Source organism: Triturus cristatus, chromosome 7 (genome assembly GCF_964204655.1).
Source record: "Triturus cristatus chromosome 7, aTriCri1.1, whole genome shotgun sequence".
In the NCBI taxonomy this organism is placed as follows: domain Eukaryota; kingdom Metazoa; phylum Chordata; class Amphibia; order Caudata; family Salamandridae; genus Triturus; species Triturus cristatus.
Window position 1 is genome coordinate 86,029,392 of NC_140590.1, and position 21,189 is coordinate 86,050,580.

Genomic DNA, 21,189 nt, shown 5'->3' on the forward strand with positions numbered 1-21,189 from the left:
GCCTTCAAACTGAAACCTTCAGCCATTCTGCCCAAGTGGGGAAATTTACGGCACTTCAATCTGTCAGAAGCTGTGTCGGAAATCCCACGGAGGCAGAACGCTGCTAGCTCCCAATGCCCACCTCCCAGAACGCACTGTAGAATACAATGGCTCCAGGCAGGGGGAAAGGGGAATTGGATAAGAAGAGACACTCGAGCTTTTCTGGACTCCTTTTCTGTCTGGTCTTGATATTGTTGTCTGGAGTACCTAATGCACAGAGGGAGAAATCACTTAACTCTATGTACTCTAAATACCTGACTGCTTGGGTTCTCGCTTGTTGTACCTTCCCTACCAGGGTTTGCTGGAGTTTGAGCTCCTCTTCTGATTCAGCTGACTACTTCTGGCATGTGTTTCTATCAACCTATTGCACAAAGAGATATTATTCAGTCAGGTGATTACCCATTCCCTCCTAAGTCTCTTACTCCTTCGCCTCCCCTTCTACTCTCTTACCTTGTGTAGTCTGACTGAATGATTAACAAGGGGGTTCTATAATTAGCGAAGACTGCTCTGCTCTTGGTGAGTAGTGGAATGATCACAAAGTCTAATGAACACTAGTTCAGCTTCGGGTGATGGAATCCACAGGCAATTCTTGGCATTCAATGGAAGCGCGCAAAAAGGTAAGTAAAGGAAAGTTAGGAAGGAGAAATTAGGGAAGAACGCAAGCGGGGGATTCGAAGGGGGGAAGTACGCCTGGAGCGTGGTCTCTCTACTTTCAGCAAATTAGTACAAGTTTTAGTCTTTCACCGCTGACCTTACTTGTTGTTGGACGTCTGGGCTTGAATTCATAACTCCCTGGAACACGACGATTTTCCGTCGAGCAGGAAGGCTGCCAAGTTCTCTGGAAATTTTACTGCTTCTGTCTCTTCTCTCACTGAAGATTCTCTGACGCTCTGTGAAGGAATGTTCCAATATGACTGGAACTCGGAATTTCTCTCTTCACTATGCCTCTTCTGAGTTTACTAAGAATTCGTCACGAACTGTGACGCACTCTGGAATTCTTCTCAAAAACTACGGAGTTCACCCAAAACACAACTTCTCTCACTGAGGACTAAATTGAAGTGCGCATGAGAACGCTCTTCGCTGACGCACGAAACCTCATATCTCGCGAGATCCCATGCGTCAAACAGTACTTAGATTGTTCTGATGAGTCAAGCGGCCATCTTGAAATGGTGCGCTTGATCTCTAGTAGGCATTTGTCCAAACATTACAGCAGGAGGGTTTGACCGTCACTCGAGATCTTTTCTGAGGCAAATTGAGGGTAGCGACGGTTTTTGCTTCCCTGACACACATATTGACTCTTGCATGTAATTAAATCTTTAATGTTCCAAGTTTTCCCATCTGCCATTTTGATATCCTGAGTATTTTTCGCAATTTGGCATACTTTGCAATAATAACATTTCTTGAAGCCTTTGCTTTGTAGCCATATCTTGTTTTTTTCTTTTTGAAAGTGACTTTGGATCATCCGATCTTTCAGATTGACTGCTCGTCGATATGTTATGTTGGGTGCATTGCCCATAATTGGTCCAACTGTAGTGTCTAATTTTAAGATTTTCCAATTTCTTGTTAGGATTTGTTTAATTTGTGTTGACTCTTTTGAGAAGGTGGTTAGGAATCTAATTGGCTCAGTTTCACCTTTTTGAATTTCCTTTTCCGGGATTGTTTTTAATAATTCTCTTCTGTCTTTTTCATTCGCTCTCTCCCATCCATTTTTAATTTGGGATTTGGAGTATCCCCTGTTTTTCAAATCTTTTAAAAGTCGATGCACTCTGTTTTAACCATTCTGTTTGTTTTGAACATATCCTACGAACTCTTAGAAACTCACCATAAGGGATATTTTGAAATAGGTATTGTTGATGGAAACTGCTTGCATGCAAGGTTGCTTTGGTAGCTGTCATTTTCCTGTGTAACGTTGTTTGAATTTCATTTGCCTTAATATAAATTTCTGTATCGAGGAAAACGACTCTTGTTTCGCTCAACTCATAAGTAAATTTGAAATTAGCAGGTGTTTTGTTTAAAACCTCAAAATATTCTCTGAATTCTCGCTCTGATCCGTCCCAAATGATAAGAAGATCGTCAATGAAGCATAACCATAAAATTATTTTATTCAAAAAAATATCGTTGTCAGATTGCCATGCCCATTTTTGCTCCCACCAGCCCATGGTGAGACAAGCAAAACTTGGGCTGAAGGAAAAACCCATCGCGGTGCCTTTCGTTTGTTTAAAGACATCTTCTCCAAAATAAAACACATTTTGTGTCAGGCACATTCTTATCATTTCTTCCAACATTGTATTATGCTGTGTATAGTGGATGTTTCTCTCCTTCAAAAAAAATGTACATGCTTGAATTCCAATTTCATGGTCAATGTTAGTATATAACGATATGACGTCCATTGTTATTAATCGATAGGTTGGATGCCAAGGAGTACCATTCAAATGTCTTAGCATGTCAGTTGTATCCTTAATGTAGGAACTCAATTTTGAAACAAAAGGTAACAGAAAATGATCAATATAGTTTGCCATAGGCTCAAACAAAGATCCATTTGCAGAAACAATTGGACGTCCTGGTGGTCTAGTTCGATTCTTGTGCACTTTGGGCAGGAAATACATCGTGGCTGTTCTTGGGTGTTCCACTGTCAGGTATTTGCATTCTTCGTGATCAATTAATCCTTGGTCTAGCCAGGTCTTCAATTTTTTGTCAAGTTCTGACTTCATTTGCATTGTGGGGTTCAATTGTAACTTCTCATAGTAACTTGCGCCATTTAGTTGTTCATATGCTACTTTCACGTAGTCTTCTATATCCCAAATGATGATATTTGCACCTTTGTCGGCCATTTTTATTTCAATTTCATCATCCTGACTTAAAGCTGTCAAGGCCTTTCGTTCATCTGTTTTTAGATTATCCAAGTATCTTCGTTTTTTTAGTTTGTATATATCTTGTATAATCGCTTCATGAAAGGTGTCTATTTTGTTTCCCGGTGTCATTTGTGGATAAAAATATGATTTAGTCTTTTTTGGCTTAGACCAGCTCCCAATTGATTACATACTGCCTCTAGAGGATACACAGGAACTAACCATCATTAATTTGTCCAGCAGACAAATTACAAATGCTGAAAGTTCGTTGTTAAAACGTGGTTTAAACTTCTGCCCAAGTGCACACATGGACATGGCACAAACACGGATAGACTTATATAAATATATAAGAAAAATAAAACTGGCAAAAAATTTTAAGGAAAAAGAAAAAGAGATGGAAAGAAAACAGCAAAAGACAGTGAGGGAAATACCAATCTCTACTTTATCAGTGAAGGATTCGGAGAGTTTTTTAACTCTAATAAATCTAGATGCAAGAACTGAGTCAGAACATGTGGAACTAGAGGTAGTATGTAATCAATTGGGAGCTGGTCTAAGCCAAAAAAAAACTAAATCATATTTTTATCCACAAATGACACCGGGAAACAAAATAGACACCTTTCATGAAGCGATTATACAAGATATATACAAACTAAAAAAACGAAGATACTTGGATAATCTAAAAACAGATGAACGAAAGGCCTTGACAGCTTTAAGTCAGGATGATAAAATTGAAATAAAAATGGCCGACAAAGGTGCAAATATCATCATTTGGGATAAAGAAGACTACGTGAAAGTAGCATATGAACAACGAAATGACGCAAGTTACTATGAGAAGTTACAATTGAACCCCACAATGCAAATGAAGTCAGAACTTGACAAAAAATTGAAGACCTGGCTAGACCAAGGATTGATTGATCACGAAGAATGCAAATACCTGACAGTGGAACACCCAAGAACAGCCACGATGTATTTCCTGCCCAAAGTGCACAAGAATCGAACTAGACCACCAGGACGTCCAATTGTTTCTGCAAATGGATCTTTGTTTGAGCCTATGGCAAACTATATTGATCATTTTCTGTTACCTTTTGTTTCAAAATTGAGTTCCTACATTAAGGATACAACTGACATGCTAAGGCATTTGAATGGTACTCCTTGGCATCCAACCTATAAATCAATAACAATGGACGTCATATCGTTATATACTAACATTGACCATGAAATTGGAATTCAAGCATGTACATTTTTTTTGAAGGAGAGAAACATCCACTATACACAGCATAATACAATGTTGGAAGAAATGATAAGAATGTGCCTGACACAAAATGTGTTTTATTTTGGAGAAGATGTCTTTAAACAAACAAAAGGCACCGCAATGGGTTTTTCCTTCAGCCCAAGTTTTGCTTGTCTCACCATGGGCTGGTGGGAGCAAAAATGGGCATGGCAATCTGACAACGATATTTTTTTGAATAAAATGATTTTATGATTATGCTTCATTGACGATCTTCTTATCATTTGGGACGGATCAGAGCGAGAATTCAGAGAATATTTTGAGGTTTTAAACAAAACACCTGCTAATTTCAAATTCACTTATGAGTTAAGCGAAACAAGAGTCGTTTTCCTCGATAAGGAAATCTATATTGAGGCAAATGAAATTCAAAGAACGTTACACAGGAAAATGACAGCCACCAACGCAACCTTGCATGCAAGCAGTTTCCATCAACAATGCCTATTTCAAAATATCCCTTATGGTGAGTTTCTAAGAGTTCGTAGGATATGTTCAAAACAAACAGAATGGTTAAAACAGAGTGCATCGACTTTTAAAAGATTTGAAAAAAGGGGAAACTCCAAATCCCAAATTAAAAATGGATGGGAGAGAGCGAATGAAAAAGACAGAAGAGAATTATTAAAAACAATCCCGGAAAAGGAAATTCAAAAAGGTGAAACTGAGCCAATTAGATTCCTAACCACCTTCTCAAAAGAGTCAACACAAATTAAACAAATCCTAACAAGAAATTGGAAAATCTTAAAATTAGACACTACAGTTGGACCAATTATGGGCAATGCACCCAACATAACATATCGACGAGCAGTCAATCTGAAAGATCGGATGATCCAAAGTCACTTTCAAAAAGAAAAAAACAAGACATGGCTACAAAGCAAAGGCTTCAAGAAATGTTATAATTGCAAAGTATGCCAAATTGCGAAAAATACTCAGGATATCAAAATGGCAGATGGGAAAACTTGGAACATTAAAGATTTAATTACATGCAAGAGTCAATACGTGGTGTATGTAATAGAATGCCCATGTCAACTCAAATAAGTGGGCAGTACCATATGTGAACTGAAAAAGCGCATTCTTGAACATGTGAGGGTGACCATTCATAAAGACAGAAGTAATGCGGTCGCTAAACATATGGAAACAAACCATGACAGTAATTGGAAAACTTTGGTTTTCTACGGTATTGATACAGCCAAAAAGCAGATGCGGGGTGGGGACAGAGAAAGAAACCTCAGACAAAAAGAGTCAAGACACATCCTGAATCTACGCTCCTTAACACCAGATGGGTTGAACCAAAGCGAGGAACTTTATACACACTTGTAAATAACACTATGCTTGAAAACCGTAGTGGCAGTAGTTTGTTTGTATATATAGAAAATCTAACAAACATGATAAAAAAAGAAATTGTGTAAATTTGAAAATAACGATTCTTTAGCCCGTTGTGTGTACATAGGATATGAAAATCATAGTATTTGTATTGTATTCATTTGCACTTTTGTAAATTTGCTATTTGGTGGAAACAATTATTTGATAAATTTGATAAATTTAAACATAGGAACAATGACAGTACATTAATGGACAATCATCAAAAGCCACTGGAGGCATGTATGTTCCTTAAAAACATTTGTTTTTGAAAAATGTTTCAAAATCGAAGTGGAATTGGGTTTAATTTCATGAATTAATAATGATAATATGTCCAGAAACTGTTGGATTTACATGCAAATGCCTAAATGATAACATAATCACTTCAAATCCCATAATGCCCTAGAGCACTGAACACAGGAGATGATGTCAGCAATGGTGCGTCTTTCAATTGTGTAACTAATGAAGGAGGCGTTACCATGAACAAGATCTCGGAGGAGATCGAAACGAGTTGGTTTTGCCTTCTAAACTGGGCAGTTTTGTGAAATAAATGCACAAAGTATTAGTTACCGGAGTGCGACCTGTTTCTTTCTCTGGGGAAAGTGTTGGATGAGATATATATATATATATATATATCTATATATATATATATAAAATAAAAAAACATAGGATTGAGGTACATTAGATTTACAAATTTTCATTTAAAAAACGTTTGAAATTCACTGGAAAAACCATAGGTTTCAGGCACGTTATAGTTAGAAATTAGCATTTAAAAAACCATAGAAATTCACTGTTAGTTCAGCTAACTATAACTTACACCCCCGCAATGCACTGCTGATGACGTCACATATTACATCATTCCTGACATGTTCAGTGACATCACTGATGACATCACTGATGACATCTCAAATGACATCACTGATGACATCACTGATGACATCATCCATGTGAAAATCTGATGCACCTCCTCACACCTGAATATAACCTTTGATACACCCACTCTAAAATACAGACTACCATTTTCGAAAAAATAGACACATCAATACCAGTTACTAAATACGCACTGACTGATTCCTAGGTCTACACACACATCCACTCATTCACCCATACAGTCACTCATACATGCAGTCACTCATCAATACAACACTATCATATGCACTCATACACCTATACAGATAATCACACACTGCCACATATCCAGAGTTACTCACACACTTAGTCAGTCATGCAAAGAATCAATCATACTTCCATTTACTCACCTATGCATTTATACAGACACAACCTCACCTATTCATACAGATACTAACACATAATTACTCTTATAGAATCACTGATACAAATACACACTCATCCATGCAGCCAATCTCACAATTACTGACTCTCACATATAGTTATTGTTGGACTTGGCCCTTTTTGCAGGGTCATCCCTAACCTTGTTGCCTTCCTCCTGTATTTTATCTGACCTATTGTTGGCTGTTTTATGACTCTGGGCACCTTACCACTGCTGATCAGTGCTAAGGTGCATATGCTCTCCCTATGGTAAAATGTTGATGTTCATTGGATTCCATGATTGGCTTATTTGGTTTTCTATCAGACCCCAGTAAAGTGCACCAGGAGTGCCCAGGGCTTGTAAATACAAATGCCGCTGGTGGGCTTGCAGCACTGGTTGTGCCACCCACAGACGCGGCCTGGTAAAATATGTCTAAGGTCTGCCATTGCAGAACCTGCGTGCAGTCTGGTACTGACATGCTGACTGGGCAAGTGCACACACTCGCCAGTCCCTAAACCTTCCCTTTACTCATGTGAGTCACCCCTATGGCAGGCCCAAGGGCAGGGTGCATTGTAGCATAAAGTAGGACAAGCCCTGATGTGTGTGGCATGTCCTAATAGTGAATTACAGCCATTTTCATTTTTCACTATTGTAAGGCTACCCTGTTCTCATAGGCCAGAATGGGCTGTTAAGATTGTTACATCCTATGATCCTAGCAGGCCCAGGGAACATGGTAGAAAATCGAATTTAGTATGCCTGAACTCAGAATAATAAGGTACATCTTTTAGCAAGGTTTATTTTAATATTCTGCGTTTGCAAATGCCACTTATAGAAAGTTGGCATTTGCTTGCCTAACCATTTCAGCCCACCTCTGCGTGATGTGTATCTGCTGTCTGGCTTGTGTAAGTGACAGGGCTGGGGAAGCCCAGATGGGCAGGGCTAGGTAGCCTGGTGGTGAATAGAAAGATTGACATATAGATGGGTGGGAGGAGTACACCTGGACTCTGAATAGGGCTGTGCTCTGCCACCACATTGCTGGCTCCGCTCCCTGTGGAGCATCTGATGGCTCTGCCCTGCACCCTGGAAGAAGAAGCCTGCATCGCATCAACAAAGTGCTCCAGAACTGGAATGAACTAGGCAAGGGCCCCCCTGGCCTGGGAGAACAAAGGATTTGTGGTATAAATGTAGGAGCCCTGCTCCTAAGAAGCTAGATCCTGTCCTGCCAAGAAGAAACCTCTGTCCGACGAGGAGGAACCGGGAAAGCTTCATGGAGGAGTACTGTCCCTGACCTGGGGGATTGGCCTGCAGTGGTTGCCTTGCTGCTGAAGAAGAGGAAGAAAAGGCCAAAGAAACTTTTATTTGACTTGTGCTAAAGATCTCCAGGGGCTTGTGAGTGAGCTTGCCCCCTGAACGAAGTCCCAGGACCAGTGGACTTCACCGCCGTGAGAGAGCACTGGAAAACTGACCGTTTTCCCTGTAATCTTGAAGAGAACTGCTGTGTGTGCTTCCCGATCGAAGCGTACCCCCCTGAAGCTTGCACCCGCTGTCCGGCCCGAACAAAGTGACTGAGTCCCCTCTACGAGCCGTAGCTCACACCGCAAAGGAAGGTATTGTCTGGCCTGAGCAACGTGACTATCTGGCCCCTAGGAACCGTAGCTCGCACCGTAACGGAAGGACTGTGACCCGTACTTGCTTTTATCCCCCTGCGAGCCGTACTGCCAGTGTACGCTCCTACCCCCTGCTTTTGGGAAGGCTGCGGCATGTGTGGTGGTCACGTAAGTCTCCCCTGTGCGGAGCGTACGAGTGTTCATAACCAGCAGCAACAAGCTGGAAAGTGCCGTACATACGCACCGTCCCCTGAGCCTGCACACCCAAGGTCTAAACGTACCGTAGTACGCAACGCCAGGAAGACACTGCATCGTACATCGTGCTGGATGCCCGCGCAGCCTTCGTGTCGACTTCAACAAAGATAAAGGTACTGTGCCCGATCACACCGTAGGGTGTACGCTCCCTCTTGGAGCGCCTACAGTGCGTATGAGACCCGTTCCCCAGCAGAGCCTACCACGTACTGAGAGTACGGCCCGGAACGAAGCGCACAGACTTTGTAGAACTACGCTAAGCCAAGAACTCTTTTACTAACTAGTATTGTGGGCCCGTGTAAACGTTATTGGGTCTTGTGATAAATCTGATTCTATAAAAGAAGTATATTTTTGATACACCCAGTGTGGTGTCCATTTGTGGGGGTGTCATTAAGTTATTGTATGTGGTCACAAATGCTCAACAATTACGCCTGAGATAACACCTTGTCTGCTCGCGCCAAGCTACCTAGAGGGTTAGCTGGGGTTATTGTTAGAGTGTACCCCCTTACCCTGACTAGAGGAAAGGTTCCCTGCCTGACACTAGTATCTACCTGTGTCAACTAGAGAACCCGAATTCTAGCAGTTATTTATATACACCATCACTCACATATACTGCCTTTTACATATATAGTAACTTTCACATGTATCCATTCACTCACCAACACACCCATACACACACTCACCCACCCATACAGCTGTATCCACATGCACTCTTTAACCCATACACCCAGTGAATCAACCACTCACACATCTATGGACAGACACATACCTCCCACCCACCCACACACACACTCAGGCAGCCATACAAATACTCAGGCAACCAATCAATAACCCATATAGACACTCATGCAGCTACTCACCAACCCATGTAGCAGCTTACACAAAGACAGACAGACTGATACAGACTTTCACACAGTTTAGTCACTAACCTATGCATTCAGTACGACACATTTAATCACTCACTTATACAGTCAGTCACGTACCTACTAAATCCTCCATACAGACACTTATACACCCACTCATTCCTCAATTCAGCTTGGCATATATATAAAACAAAATTAAACTTTACAGAAACACACAGTCACTGGATGATGTCATCAGTGATGTCATTTGAGATGTCATCAGTGATGTCACTGACCATGTCATGAATGATGTAATATGTGACGTCATCAGCAGTGCATTGCGGGGGTGCGAGTTATAGCTGGACTAACTATAACGCCGGAATTTCTATGGTTTTGTACGAGTGAAATGTCCAACTAACTATAACGTTCCTGAAACCTATGTTTTTTTCAGCATATATATATATATTACCTACTGGCAGCTGCCAGTAGGTAGTTAGAGTTAGGACCTAGTTTCCATAGGAAAAGCGTTTTTTGTTTTCCCAATAACTTTTGCGCCGGATGCAGAATCTTTGCGAAATTTTCAAAACTCGTGGGGCGCTCCGGTCAGCTTCTGTCTTGAATGTTTTGGGGTGATTCATCAAGCGGGGGCTGAGAAAAAAGGGGGGTCCCAAAACGTGTTTTCTCCATGGTATTTTCCATAGGAAATTTTAGACACGGCTACAGCCCGAACTGCTGAACGGAATTACACCAAATTTGGCAAAAAGGTAGCCCTTGGTTCAGAAAGAGCCCTTTTTAGGTCTCGGCTGCGAAGGCTGCGCTTGCGCAGTCTCGCTCCGAGATTTAATGTTTTCAGAAGAGGGGCTTGAACCCGCCCCTCTTCTTCCCTCTTCTCCATTGGCTGGCCTCTTAAATGCTGGTCAGCCATTGGAGAAGAGCTTTGTCTCTCCAAAAAAGCCCTGTCTTTTTCGGATTCGGGGGCGTGTTTTTTACTTTCTTTCTCTCCTCTGGAATGTAAACATTCCAGCCAATGGCAAGAGGAGAGAAAGAAAAACACGCCCCCGAATCCGAAAATGCTGCTGCGTTTCTCCGAGGCATTTCTGCTTGACCTCGGAGAAAGGCATCACCAGAGCCAGCACGGAAGGAGCCTAGGGCACGGGGCAGCAGGCTGGAGGCGGATACAGGTGAGTGCAGAGTACACCGCACACCTGAGTGTAGTCACTCTTACCAGTATGCAGGCCTCATCTTTCCAACTATACCCTGCCCGTCATGTCCATCTGTGTGCAAGCATTCAACTCACCTGTGCGCATCTCTCTCACAACACCCCTCTTGTATGTGCACCCCTTGTCCAGCAGTCGTCCTTAATTCCTTTTCGCCTCCAGACTCACGTGCAAGCATCCTACACCTCAGATGTGGCACTCTGTGTGACTTTTCCACAAGGGTGTACATATCAGTACATCTTCACCTGTACACAGCATCCCCCTGGGTGCGCTCTCTCTTGGACCTCTCACCCTGTATGCTTCCCTGCACCCTTCTCCTCTTGCACCCCTGACTTGCACGCACCTACTCATCTATTTGCCCATTCTGCACCGTCGTGGTCGTCTCTTACACGTAGCGTCTCTTTTCTATTGGTTGTCTAACTAGAGGCATCTTGTACCTGCGGTCTGACCGGGTCCACTGCTGAGACACTGCCCGCCGATCTGGGTGCATTTCGCGTATGCACACTTCATGTACATCATTTAGCCACGTGTAACAACACAATTTATTGAGTTTTTCGTCCTCGGTACCCTGGGCAGCCTTACTTCCAGTGTGCGCCCTGGCATCCTGAGTTGGTCTTGCGCTTTCTCTGTAGTTTCCAAAAATTCACCTAGGCCCTTTACTGTACTTCACCCTCGACCTTTGACCTCTCTGCGCCTCATGTTCCCACGCTACCTTCTGTCACCTTGGTGTCCGGGCCTTCCTAATTTTTTCCTCCTCTCCTTGCTGCTCCACACACCACAGTGGGGTCATCAATGTGCTATACAAATGCAAAATACAAAACCTCACTGCACCATATGACATTGTGCGTCCAATGGAACCCCCCTCCCTTCTTTACCCATGAACCCCAAGAATCTGTGTGCACCCCCCGCCATTCTCAAAGTCTGCCTCTTCTTCGTCCAAAAACCTACGTGTTCTCAGCGCCGGCCCCCTTCGATAGGTAAGTGTATACATATGCCCTTTCACGCTGTGGCACATGATCTGTCACGACCTCTGTACACCCCACACCCATCAGAAAGTCCCCACAGCCTCCCTAACCCCCACTGCACAGCACCCGTCCAGCCCCGGCCTCTGCTTCTCCCCACCTTATTGAAAATGTGTTTTACAAAATCCAGATCTTTCCCACACCATGGCCTGCCCCGGGATTCATGGGCTGTGAAAGTTCACTTCTTAAACGCGTCTTCTATTTCCCAGTTGCACAAACAGTGTTACTATTTATGACTTAAATTCACAGGAAAAACACGCGTCCGAAAGTGTTAATTTAGGGGCAGAGTAAGAGATCTGCGGCGCCTGTCACTTACCAGGGACAGCACAGAGGGTCACTTTCAGGCTTTTCTTAAATTAAATGTGTATTCATTTTCTCTTAGATAAGACCAACTGTAAAAAAAAAAAAAAAAAACGCTTTAATGTTTTATTTGAATTTACCCAAAACAGAAATTTCAAATGGGTTGTCTCTTTTCACAGCCTCCGTGTCATTCTTGGAGCGTTCTGTATTTATTGAATTAAAGTTGCGATGTCTCTGTGGTTCTCCGACAACTGCACTAGTGTAAGCCGGAGTCACACCGATCCTGGAGCACTTGTAACCTAGGGAACCTGTAAAGAGGTGGTGAGGGGCTCGCCTAACATGCGTGTGTGTCTGCGCGCACGCGCCGAGAGTTTCTCGTGCAGACAAGAGAGTGTGTAAAGCCGGTGCCACAACGCGAGGCTTTGACGTGTGTATACCCGCTCCTGCCGGTACCGTGCACACGGCCCGCCCACACACAGCGATCTGTGTTCTGTCCGTGCTCCAAAGGTGTAAAGTGCAATCCGAACAATAGTGCATCACAAGCACAGGACAGTGGTGTGGAGGACCTTACAGATTTAGCGCTTACATTCTGCTCTTCATGGCGTGTAGTAACTTACAAATAAACCACGCCAAATAGCAAGCAGGGTGCTTGGCTTTTTCCGCTGTACAGCATGTGAATGACGTAGAGATAAATACTTATTGTTATTATTGTTGCTTTATACTCTGTACTGCATTACAAGTCCATTGTATTTCAAAGCGTTGGAAATGTGACATTATGTCGGGCATCAAAAGTATAGGAAAACACAGCGTTTACTACATCACAAGTATATTTCTCACATTGTGTGGTTCATTGTGTAGAAAGTGAGCAGTCTAGTACTTGGGTGGGCAGAGCTACGGGGCCAAAGGGAAGAGGATGGGACACAGCAGGAAAGGGGCAGTTAGAGTAGGGACGGGTACCGAGCAAGAAGCACTAAATAAAGCTTGTGATAAAAGTATATAGTGTCTGTCATTATTGGGTCAAGACATGACAACTGGCGACGAGGGTGGGATGGTGTAGCCCACCACCCACCGAACCTCAGGAAGAAGCGTCCAGTCCCCTGTAGCGTGAAGGAAGAAAACGCTGTCGAGACACACGTGTCTGAAGTAAGCCCACCGCCCAGATCAAGAGGCCAGTGGTGATTGCACCTGCTCCGCGAGTTGCTAGTCGCGTAGAGCCCAGAGGAGAAGTGTCAGTGAACGCTCAGGGCGTTTGAAGCAGAACGCCAGTTCGCGCCAAACTGCGACTCACCCCTGATGCGTGCAAGTCGGCACGCGAGTGACGAGGAGAAATCGTGAGCCCACCCCGATCCTGCCTGCTGCTCCGGTGATTGGGAGGTGTCCGAGGCACTGCTGAAGCCTCGTGAAAGTGCCCGGAAGAAAGAGCGCTGTCGCGCGCCAAGAGCGGAAAAGCTCATCCCCGATGCGTGAGGAACGGCACGCGCACGAAGGAAGAAGTCGGGAGCTTACCCCGAGCCTGCCTGGATAGGCGAAGTGCCCAAAAGGTGTGCGAGACACTGCTGAAGCCCTGGTGCCTGTGGAAGTGGCTGCCGGTGAGTGCCGAATGAAGCTCGGTGAGCCTGAAGAATGAGTGCAGCCAAATCTCATGAGGATGAGAGTTTCTGTTTGGCAGCCATCTTAGAGTCAGGCATCCTTGAAGGACTCCCCTATGAAGTTCATGAGCGGCCATTTTGAAGTCAGGCAATGCCAAGCAAACAAGCATTGATGGAGAAAAAGGCCTGAAAAGTAAACAAGCACAATTCAAAGCAAGCGTGAATTAACAAACAAGCACAAGTTAATGCAAATAAGAAACAACAAACAAGCGCGTGCATAGACAAGAAAGAAACAGAGCGTACTGCCAAGATGTCGAACCACAACTCTCCACAAAGAAATGAAGTCAAACCACTCCTGACGGGGGTGTCACATCTGCGCCCCCCAGAACCTTTAACGCTGACGACTGGAGGGAGCATGGGCCCCAGATGGCAGGAATGGCTCGAGGACTTTGAAGATTATATCAAGGGATCAAAAGTGACAGAGGATGAAGACAAAGTGATTGCACTGCGCAATCTCATGGGTAAAGAAATCAGCAAGTTAATCAAAGAACTGCCGACGGCAGACACAGGAACTTATGATAAGGTGCGAGACACTCTGAACAAGAAGTTCCTACATAAGAGAAACGTGGATTACGAGAGATATACCTTTCACCAAGCCCGTCAAGGGAAGGAGGAAGTGATGAGCACATTCATAACGAGACTACGTCGACTGTCCAGGTATTGCGAATTTGATGCGTTTTCAATGGATGATGCAATCAGATCGCAAATAATCGATGGTTGTCAATCCGAGACGCTTAGGAGGAGATTATTAAGAAAGAGTCACAATCTGGATGAGATTGAGGAAATGACCCGGGTTTACGATCAAGCGGAGGAACACGCCAAGAGCATGGAGACTGGGCGCACTGAAAGGAGAGAGCAGGCATGCCGAGTGCAGGCCAGCAGTAGTCGCAGGCGCTCGAGAGAATGACAGCACAGATCCCGACCGTCCTCTCGCCATCAATACACAGAGCGTAGGCGTCACGAGTTAGGCCGGAGAGACAAGAAACAAGATCGCTCAAGAAAATGTTATCGGTACGGGTATGACTTTCTGCACATAGATGCCTGTCCGGCCATGGGTCAGAAATGTCGGAAATGTGGACGGACAAATCATTTTGAAGCGATGTGTGGAGACTATCGCAGGGAAAGAAGGAATGAAAGGACAAGGCCATCTCGCCCTGACACCAGACGGCACCATGTGAAAGCCGTACAAGATCGACCGAAGTCGTCCTCTGGCTCTTCACACTCCAGCAGAGAATCGAGGAGGTCCCAATGGTCGAGAAGGTCGCCGTCCAGGGATTCCCGATCAGGGTCGCATGAATCAGAATACACTATTGAATACGCTAGTATGGTAGCCGATCCTGACCAACTCAAGAAATACCCAAGGCTAAATATAAGCGTGGGGAATCACGCAACTAAATTTGTTCTGGACAGTGGAGCATCACTAAATTATATCCCTGTGACGGAATACAAGAAAATGAAGCCACTGAGTCCAGCGTATGTCAGGGTATTTACCTGCATGTTAAAGACGCCCCTTCCCTGTCTAGGAAAATTCCCAACGACACTCAGGCACCAGACCACGTCTGTGCCAGCATTCATACATGTAATTGAGGGTCCGGAGGCTGATTGTCTTCTCAGCCTACCCACTGCGGAGCGCCTTCGTCTAGTTGAGATTCTATACAGGGTTAGTGCTGACCCGGACATTATACACAAATTCCCCAAGCTATTCACCGGGCTGGGAAGGATGAACAGATGCCAAATTCGACTTCACATTAATGAACAAATAAGGCCTGTAGCACAACATCCCAGGCGAGTGCCTTTCCACCTTCAGCAAGCAGTGGAGGATGAACTTCAAGAACTATTAGCAACCGACATCATTGAACGGACCGACGGTCCCACACCATGGGTGTCGCCTGTAGTCATCGTGCCGAAGAAAGGCACCCCCGGAAAGGTGCGTCTGTGTGTTGACATGCGGCTCCCTAACACTGCCATCGAAAGGGAACGTCACCCCGGGCCTCATCTGAGAGACATGATCTCTGCATTAAATGGTGCCAGGGTATTTTCGAAACTTGACTTGAACAAGGGATACCACCAGCTGGATTTGCATGAAAAATCGAGATACATAACAACATTCGCAACTCACTTGGGGCTGTTTCGGTACAAACGGTTACGTTTTGGTATTTCCTCGGCTGCAGAGATCTTTCAAGAGGCCATCCGCCAGACTATTCACCATATGCCCAACACGTTGAACTACAGTGATGATATTCTCGTGTATGGGTCAAACGTTCAGGAACATGATAAGGCTCTGGATCGGGTATGTCATGCCCTCTTGGAAGCCAATCTGACTCTAAACAAAGACAAGTGTGAATTTCATCAATCCACTCTCAAATTTTTTGGACATGTGTTCTCTGGAGACGGGATGAAGCCTGACCCTGAAAAAGTGATGGCGCTCAATAACACTAAGAGTCCTCAAGATGTCAGTGACATTCGATCGTTTCTGGGCATGGCCAGCTATTGCGCCAGATACATAAAGGACTATGCCACGATTAGTCACCCTCTCAGAACACTCACGAAGCAGGGACAACCTTTTGTCTGGACCCCTCAGTGTGAGCGGGCGTTCCAAGGCATCAAACTTGCGGTTGAGTCTGCCGACAACTTAGCTTATTTCAGCCCCAAGAGGAAGACGGAGATAACTGTAGATGCTAGCCCAGTGGGCCTGGGTGCAATCTTGGCTCAGTATGACAATGACATTGATCAGCGGCACATTGTGGCTTACACCAGTCGCAGTTTGTCGGACACAGAGAAGGCGTATTCTCAACCAGAAAAAGAAAGTCTGGCAGTTGTATGGGCCTGCGAACATTTCCATGTCTTTATCTATGGCAAACATTTTACCATGGTGACTGATCATCAGGCGCTTGTCACCATCTTTGGAAACCCCAGGTCAAAGATGCCACCTCGGATTGAGCGGTGGGGGTTGCGTCTACAGAAATATACATACACGATACTGCACAAGCCGGGAAAATCAGCAAATCCGGCTGACTACATGTCACGACACACTCAATCATCACCGGCATCACCATCATCGATGGCCGAGGAATACATCCACTTCATGGTGGACCAAGCTCAACCACCAGCAGTTCCCCTGGAAGCCATTCAAGAGGCCACTGCGCAAGACGCCATCCTGCAGAAAGTATTACGCCGACTGCAGACTAATCGGTGGAGACATGACAGTGAAGAGGAAGGGAGTGATCCCACAATCCGACAAGAAATGCAAGCATTCTGACATGTGAGTGATGAACTCTCTGCTACCTCGGAAGGTCTCTTGCTGAGGGACCAACGGATTGTCATTCCGACGCAATTACGTCAGGGCATCATCAACCTCGCCCATGAAGGCCACCGGGGAGTGGTCGCGACAAAAAGAGCCCTCAAGGAGCGGGTGTGGTTTCCGCGTTTAGATCAAATGGTGGAACTCACCCTCAAAGACTGCCCCCAATGTCAACTAGTCAGTCAAGGAGATCCTCCAGCTCCTCTGCAAATGACAAAACTGCCCAGTGGAGTGTGGCAAGAACTTGCCATGGACTTTTATGGATCTCTTCAATCGGGAAAATATGTCCTGGCAATAATGGATGAATATTCAAGATTTCCACTAGCCCAATTCGTATCATCCACCAGTGCGTCAAGCACCATTGCGGTGTTAGACGAAGTTTTGCGGCATGGGGTGTTCCCAAGGAACTCAAGACAGATAATGGCCCTCCTTTTAATGGACATGAATTTGGTGAATTCGCAAAGCATTTGAATTTCAAGCACCGCAAAGTCACGCCTTTGTGGCCGCAGGCCAACGGGACCATTGTAAGGTTCATGGCCACTTTAAAGAAGACTTTTCAACAGGCTACAGTCGAGAAAAGGGATCTTCAAGTGGCTCTCAATGAAGTCCTAAGGGCATATAGAACAACACCGCATGCCACCACAGGAAAATGCCCTGCCACACTAATGCTTGGGCGACCAATCAGGACCCGGATACCTACCTGGGAAGGCGCCCTGAGATCGGTGTCACCCGCCCGTGTTCATCAGGAAGTAATGACAGCTGACCGTATTGGAAAAGACAAAATGAAGTCATATGCGGACGCTAGAAGGAGAGCAAAATCACCATCCATACATGAAGGGGACTGTGTCATAGTCAAACAGGAACAGCAAAGGAAAACGGACTGTAAATTCAGAGCGGAACCTTTGACGATTACTCAGCAAAAGGGTACCATGATGACAGCAGAGTCTGACAGCAGACGAATCACAAGGAATGTGTCGCACTTTCAAAAATGTACTCCAGTCATGAGAGAGTCACTCCAGAAGATGATGAGACGACCAGAGAGTGAGGGGAGAGAAAGGCCTGAACCGGCAGTCGCGGTCCAGCGACATGATACTCACGTAGAGCCTGAGTCTGAAGCCGGAAGCGTATCCCTCCGACCTCGACGAGACAGTCAAAGGCCAAGACGACTAATTGAAGAACTATGAACAAGTCAGTTATCTTGTTTTGTTAACAAAGGGGGAGATGTAGAAAGTGAGCAGTCTAGTAGTTGGGTGGGCGGAGCTACGGGGCCAAAGGGAAGAGGAGGGGACACAGCAGGAAAGGGGCAGTTAGAGTAGGGACGGGGACCGAGCAAGAAGCACTAAATAAAGCTCGTGATAAAAGTATATAGCAGTGTTACTCATAGTACGGCCCGCGGGCCGCTGGCGGCCCGCCCGGCCTTCATTGGCGGGCCGCAGACCTTGATCGAGTACAGTACACTTCTCTGGAGTAAGGAGGGAAGATGGCCGCAGGAGCAAACATTGTGAATACGCGTTTAATACGTAATCACAACGTTTCCTCCTGCGGCCATCGTCTCTGCTTCCTGCTTTCCTCTGATTGGCCTGCCTGCCTCTGACGTCACACGAAGCTCAGGCCCTTTAAAAGTCAGCTGTAACTAGCGCTAGTTACAGCTGACTTTTAAAGGACCTTTTGGTGAGCTTCCTGTGCCCCTGGTGTCACGACGTCCTTCCAGCCCCAGAGAACCTTCGCAGCAGCGCCTGCACAGGTATGTTTTTTTATCATTAATCCAACAGCGGTGAGAGGCCTGGAGCTGCCGAGGCCGCCCCTGCCTCCAGAGAAGGTGCCTTCATACCTGGGCTACTCCGTAGTGACCATGGTTTTCTGTTGCCTACCTCTGGGGATAGCCGCACTCATCTTCTATCTGAGGGTAAGTCCATCAGTGGCAGGGGCCTCGTAAGCACAGCTATGTACATTTGGTCCATATGGCTCCTGCGCGCAGCCTCCCCAAACCCCTATAAATTAAACTGTGAGCACATGCCCCGGTGACGGCCTCTAAGCCTCCAAGTCTTCCCTCTCTTTCGGTCTCGCTCCTCAGTGAAAACCAAGACTTCAGGAAACGGGTATTACCTTCTCTTTCCTCCTTTCCTTATTTGCTCCCCTGTGAAATGGATCCAAAAAAGAAAACATTTTTGCTGGGAACGTCTTTTTCTGACACCAGTGCAGCCTCGGGCGTGGAGAGGAATAAAACATCCCAAATGTAAAAAATAACTAATTAAAGCAAGACCGAGTGGTTGCAAGGTGGCCAGATTGATTTATTTACACCCAAACACATTAGCGCCACTTTACAGTGTTTGCCAGTGTAGTGATACTTTTGTTTTTTCCCCTCTTTGAACAACATTGTTTTCCCTGTGTGGGAAAGTGCACCTTGCCTGGAGGTACAGAAATACCTGCTTGATGGGTGAATTGGAAAACAAAATGTATACAGCGTCTGTGTGTTTACGAATGTGGTCTTTTTAAGCCATACCGCCTATGTTTTGAAAGGATATAATTATAAGCAATGGGCACTGAAACGGGTCCTTTCCGGGCCCTGTATTCATGGCCTTACCTTTTCATGCGAAAGCACTCACTGCTTACATTTCACATGCTTTACTTAATCTTGCATTCCCTATGAGTGTTTGCTTTTTCTAGGATGTTAATTTTTTTTAGGCAGCAAATTGTTCTTGTCAAGTGCGTAATTAGAATTGAGTCACATCCAGGTGTTTATAGCGGGTCAGTGCACTGCAAGTTTCTCTAAGTGGGGCAGTATGGTGATCAGTGGGGGAGAGGATGTGGTGCTATGGGCAGAGCTGCTGAAGTGTTTGTATGTATAATATGGTTTTAAAAGCACTTGCTGCCTCCTTCCTGGTCTCCAACATTTTTGGGCAACAATAAAAATGTCTTGCTAATTCCAGTGATTACTGTTCTTAGTAGAGAGAGATGGTGTTTTGTCTAGTGCAGGGTTACTCATAGTACTTGCAAACTAGGATATTTTCTCATGCATGTTTAAACTGCTCTTGTGGGGAAAGGGGTGAGAAGTACTGATGACAGAAACTGCATACCATGCTAATCCCCACCTGAAACCAGGGCCCTCCCCTTGTCCACTGCAGGGGCCTGCATTCTACCTCATGGTCGCAGGTTCAAATCCCGGCGAGTCCTGCCCTTCATCCATCTGAGGTCGATAAAATGAGTTGGGTAGCAACAAACATCTGTTATTTAGCGCCAAGATACCTGCGCGTGAACGTGGGTTTTAGATACATGTGCATGCCATTTATTTCAAATCCCTATTGAGAGCCATGTGCAGGTTTACCCATTATGTTGTATGTTTAAACAAAACATTACTTTGATGTTGCTCACAGATCTGTTGCGAGAAGTGGTGTTGGTCCATCGGTCGTGACGCAGTATCGGTCGTGGGGTGTGTCGGTTTATCAGTCGTAGGGTGCTGTCGGGCGGAAAATCCGATTCCTCCGCAATGTTAATTATATTCGAGCAAAAGCACTCAACCACAGACTTTTTAAATTATTGCTGAGGGATGCGGAAAGTGAATATGCGGATCTGTTGTTGCATACTGAGGTTAGGTGGCTGAGCAAAGGTAGAGTGCTAGAAAGATTTATTCGTTTGCTTCCAGAAATTGAACAATTTGTAATCAGCCGAGGGCAGTCCTTCCCAGAATTAAATGACTTGCAATGGCTCACCATGCTCCATTTTCTGTGTGACATCTTCTCACATCTCAACACACTCAATCTGGCACTTCAAGGCAGACAGAAACTTGTGTCCTCAATGATGAGTGCCATATACTCCTTCGAAAGTAAACTCGAGCTGTTCCGAGAGCAGATGAACGATGGTGATCTCACACACTTTCCTAAGTTGCAGGCTTTAACACAGAGGGTTGAAAAAGCTCAGGAAATGTTGTTCAGTCTCAATCTGTGTGCGTATCTGGAGGAAATGTCTGGGGACATTAAGAGGCGATTTTCTCAGTTCAGAGTTCTCACCCCACTTTTCAGGCTTGTAGAAAATCCATGGATGGTCAGTGCAAGGAATCTTGAAGCTGTTGAACTTCTTGGTTTGAAAAGGGCACAAGCTGAGATGGAACTAATTGACATGCAATTCAGCTCTGTGCTTGAGTCCTCATTCTTGGGGAAGGAACCAGAAGATTTCTGGCAAAGTGTGCCACCTGTAAAATTC

General features: G+C 45.0%; 1 protein-coding gene across 1 annotated transcript in view; it reads left to right on the forward strand.

Moving 5' to 3' along the window:
* LOC146808885 (phospholipase A2 inhibitor and Ly6/PLAUR domain-containing protein-like) overlaps nt 1–21,189 on the forward strand; it is a 242,803-nt gene that overhangs the window by 165,392 nt on the left and 56,222 nt on the right. The window lies entirely within an intron of this gene.